Raw genomic sequence first — 4,888 nt, 5'->3', positions numbered from 1 at the left:
CAGTCCACACCAAAGTGCAATTATCACCTAATTAATGTACAAGCTAATTTACTATACATGTTCCCAGGAAGTGAGGTCATCATTTATCACTCTATATAATGTCCTCATAGATGAACCTATATCCTCTTAAAACTAGTCTAAGTTAAAACTATTCCAGAAATATACATTTCCCAACCAAATCCCATCAATCCTTACAGGGAAGGATCACCCTCAGTGGATTCCACTGAATCACCTCTCCCACTAGGGGACAGAGTCAGACAAAAGCCTCTAAGAAGAGGGATTTGGAGGGGTTGGGGGAGTGAAAAGAAAGGCTAATACTGAGTGTCTCCTGTGTGTCAGGTGTTAGGTTATATGCTTTACATCTGCTGTCTCATTTGAAGCCCTAGAGGGATGTCATCCCATTCCTCTCCTATTTAACACAAATTTTCCAAATTCTTACGTCAGAATAAGGCATAGAAGAAAAGTAGACATCATCTGTGCCTTTATGGTATGCAGAGCCAAGTGGGAGGGCCAAGAAGGAAGCAGATGAGTGTACTTACTGGGCAGGTAGAAACCCAAGAAGTGGGAGGAGCCCCAGGAGTGGCTCGGAACTCCAGCTGCTGAGGAGGGTGGCAAGCATCAGGGAGAATTGCCTTCTTGAGGAGGGGATACTAAGTTGAATCTTGAAGGACGCTGAGGAGTTAGCCAGGCAGAGGGACAGTAGGTACAAAGGCCTGGAGTCTGAAGAGAGTGTTAGTGCAAGTTGGCTGGCAATTAGGGAGGGGGTGAAGGGTTAACACCCCATTTTCAAATGACCTAGTTGACACTCAGAGAGGTTAACTAAGAATCCTGCCGAGGTAAAAGTGAGGCCTCGGTGATGGCATTGCTGCCTGCTTTCACCTCTGCCTTATGTATTGGGGGAACGTGACAGCCCCGATCAGGGTGATGCCAGGAGAAGTTAACACCAACAAAAGTAATTATGAGGCCAGCTCTGCAAATGCCTCCCTCTTTGAAGCTAACAATGGCTGGAGTTGTGTGTTTGAAGCAAAAGTGTGAACACCAGTGCTCGCTTCGGCAGCACATATACTAAAATTGGAACGATACAGAGAAGATTAGCATGGCCCCTGCGCAAGGATGACACGCAAATTCGTGAAGCGTTCCATATTAAAAAAAAAAAAAAGTGTGAATACCAGAAGTGGTTTGGTAGCCAGTTATGATGAGCATAACACAGCTGGCTTTGGGAGTGGGCAGAGTGGGCAGCTTTCCCACTCAAAGGCTGCCCAGCCTTAGCTCCTGACCTTAAGATCCAACCCAGCTGCCCCATCCTGGCACCATCACTCAGTGGAATTGCATCTTCTAGCCAGCTAGGACCTAACGTGAACAGGAAAGACAAAAATTGTGTGTAGTCAAAATTACTCTCGAAAAATACCTTAAATTATCCATAAAATGATCCATATAAACATGGTTTTGTATATACAACCCAGTACAGTGAATCTTATAAACCCTGCAGTGTGAGACCCACTGAGCTAAACTAGGAAAAGCACAAAATTAGAGCCTATAAGCAGAGGTCTGGGTGTTCAACCCATTCCTCCTTTAAACTCATCTGAGCCCGACCCTCTCCTGATTTCCTTGATGCTTAATTCCTCTCACGCTGTCTTTAAAGCTGCTTTGTTTTCCTCCAGTTTTATTGAGGTATAATTTACACATAATAAAATTCACCCATTTTAAGTGTATAGTTGATGAATGTTGAAATTGTACACAGTCTTATAATCACCACCACAATCAGATATAAAACATTTCTGTCATCCCGGAAACTTTCCTTGTGTCCTTTGAAGTCAACCCCCTCCTCCAAACCCTGGCCAAAGGCAAGCTCTGGTCCTTTTGTTGCTATAGCTTTGCCCTTTCTAGCATTTCATATAAGTGGAATCATAGAATATGTAGTCGTTTTATATGGCTTCTTTCAATTAGGGTAAAGTTTTTGAGGTTCCTCCATGCTGTTTGTGTGTATCAGCAGTTTGTTCCTTTCTTTGTACGTAGTGTTGATTACTGCCCAGCTTCACAGAAGGAAAAATTACAATGAATTTTCAAAGACTCCTCTGCAGTCAATGAAAACACAAGGTATCACAGACCTCACTGACCTTAATGAGGAGGCCTGAGATGAATTTAATTACTGCGCCATGCAATGCCTATCCCAAATGCTCTGTGAGATTCACAGCTTGTAAGAGCCAATGTGAATATAGATGAGTGTGGACATGGCATCAATAAGACATGTCGAAGCTATTCATCACTCTGAAGTTTCATTAAAGCTGTAAAGAAACCGCACACTCCCTCATGACTGGTTGGGTATCTTGCTGTGCTCCCGAGAAGGCAGTTTCTACTGACCTGAAAGAGCAGGTAAGAGAGAGGCAGTGCGTCTTTTCTTCTGCTTCCAGCTCCCTGGCTGCCTGGATCACTGCCTGGGTCATCTGTGGACCGAAGGTGACACTGTTCTCCAGGAGGCTGGAGCACAGGTGGATAATGCCAAAGCCAGTAGAGATTCCCCTAGAATGAGGCAGGTGGAGGCGAGCTACGGAGGAAAGGGAGCTTGATGAGTGGGCCTAGGAGGAAGGGTAGGGGTTATTTATGTAGAAGGTACGGATAGTAAAGTCATGATTAATGATTCTGAGAGAGAGACAGCCAGAGACAAACTACTGCAAGCACACCACCCAGGACAACCCAGGACCTATGTTGTGAAGGGTGCCCTCCCCATGTGCAGTGCATTTGTCAATAGGAAACTCTGTGCAAAGGTCCCAAAGCAATTCCTTAGAAGTGCTATCTCATCTTGCATTTAGAAAGATCTAGACATGGAAATGAGCCAGTGACTGTAGTGGGTATAATGAACCCCATCGGAGGCCTGGGTCTTAGCTCCCTGCACTAGTGGTTCTCTTCAAATAAGAAGCCTTGAGCAATTTTCTCCCCCCTTAAGTGTTTATTATTATCTTATTATAAAAGTAATAATAGCTTGCACAGTACAGAAAAGAACAGTGAAAGATGAATGCCCATCAGCAGTACAGTGCAGTAATTAAGAGCCCAAGATCTGGTAAAAATCCCAGCTCTGTCACTTTCTACCTTTAAGGTGACAAGCAAGTCACTTAATCACTTTGTGCCTCAATCTATGGAAATGATAATAATAGTATTTGCCTCTATAATGTTGTTGTGGAGGAGAAAGAGTGTAAGTACATGCCATGCTTAGCCTGATGCTGAGCAACAGGAAGCTTTCAATAAACTATAGTTGTTGTGATTATCGTTGTTGTTTCTATTGTTGTTTTTATTGTTGCTGTTGTTGTTATAATGACTCTAGCCTTATCTTCCACTCCCTATATTTAGTCTGTTAACAAATCTTCCAGTGTAAAATCTAATCTCCTCCTTGGCCCAGACCTTTATCATCTTGATTGAAAATATATACACCTGTTGGTCCCCAGCCTCATTATTTTGCATAAATAGAGCTTTGACCAAGTGTATCCGAAGGTAAGTGTGTGGTAAATATACCTGTCATTTACATTATCAGACAGCGTATTTGTTTCCTAGAATCCTGATACTGAAAACACATAGCATTGCTCAAAACGTTAAATGGAATAAAACTCAATATAGCTGCACTAATCTGTGCTTTCTAAATTTACTGACAGAAGTGCAGAAAGTAGGCTGGCATGGCTTTTGTACAATTTCCGTATCACACTAACCTAAATTCAAACAGTGTGTTTAGATAAAAATATTGTTCCCTCCAAAGAGGTTCCCAACTTTACAGAGAAAAACACTTCTGTGTGGTACATTACTTATACAATGAATGCCTTGCTTTCTGGAGGAGAAATGATGCAAGCACATCACCACCATATTCTCCAGAAGTAAAGATTCTCTGGCACCAAGTCACAGCCAAGGAGGGGTCCCCAAGCCATGTAACAAATAGCACCAGCAGTTTAGCACCACCAGCCGCCTTGGTGGGGTCAGAAGATAGAGGGGTCCTTGTGTGATGGGTGTTGACTCCCTGTTGCGGCCAGGCTGGCTGCGATGGAGTGGTAGAAGGCAGGAGAGAAACCAGAACCACAAGTAACAGATGGCTGGCCAAAGCTCCAGGGACTTCGAAGAAAATATTTGCCTAGGAGGCTCTTCCTTAGAAAGATATTGAGGGTTGTTAAATGTATCCTCTTGTTAGGGAAATCAGAATTGTTTTCTTCTCTTAGTTGGAAAGAACAACCAAGAAGAAAAGCAGTACTCTTAAGAAGTACAGTTTGGGCTTCCCTGGTGGCTCAGTGGTTGAGAATCTGCCTGCCAATGCAGGGCACACGGGTTCGAGCCCTGGTCTGGGAAGATCCCACATGTCGCGGAGCAACTAGGCCCGTGAGCCACAACTACTGAGCCTGCGCGTCTGGAGCCTGTGCTCCGCAACAAGAGAGGCCACGATAGTGAGAGGCCCACGCACCGCAATGAAGAGTGGCCCCCGCTTGCCACAACTAGAGAAAGCCCTCGCACAGAAACGAAGACCCAACACAGCCAAAATAAAATAAAATAAATAATAATTAAAAAAAAAAAAAGTACAGTTTATCAATTACAAGATTAGAAAACATGCTTCTTTCCAAAATTTACATTGAATTTCCTTCCTCATCCCATATGCAACCTTGTGGACTTAAGGTGGTGAGTCCTCAGGGTCAGCTGTATACCTCTCTGTCTGCTCCCCCTGCTAAGTAGGAAGATATTTGAAGTCACATCTGTGCCTGCTTCATTTCTGGAGTGCACAGGCCAGGGTCACACACTTTGTAGGTAACCCAGTAGATGTTGATTGGATTAATGTTTAATAAAATGAAGCCATCAGCTCTGGTGTTATCATCATCATTATTTCAATTCACTGACTTTTGCACCAAGGCCAAATACATTA

At 43.6% G+C, this 4,888-nt stretch overlaps 1 non-coding gene across 1 annotated transcript; it reads left to right on the top strand.

Moving 5' to 3' along the window:
- Nucleotides 1-1,041: 1,041 nt before the first annotated feature.
- LOC114238980 (U6 spliceosomal RNA) lies at nt 1,042-1,148 on the top strand. Its single transcript, XR_003624196.1, has one exon. It is a non-coding gene; the product is annotated as a U6 spliceosomal RNA (small nuclear RNA).
- Nucleotides 1,149-4,888: the final 3,740 nt, after the last annotated feature.

Source organism: Balaenoptera acutorostrata, chromosome 14 (assembly GCF_949987535.1).
Source record: "Balaenoptera acutorostrata chromosome 14, mBalAcu1.1, whole genome shotgun sequence".
NCBI lineage: Eukaryota > Metazoa > Chordata > Mammalia > Artiodactyla > Balaenopteridae > Balaenoptera > Balaenoptera acutorostrata.
Note: the sequence above shows the minus strand (reverse complement) of the source record. Positions and strands in the feature narration are given on the sequence as shown.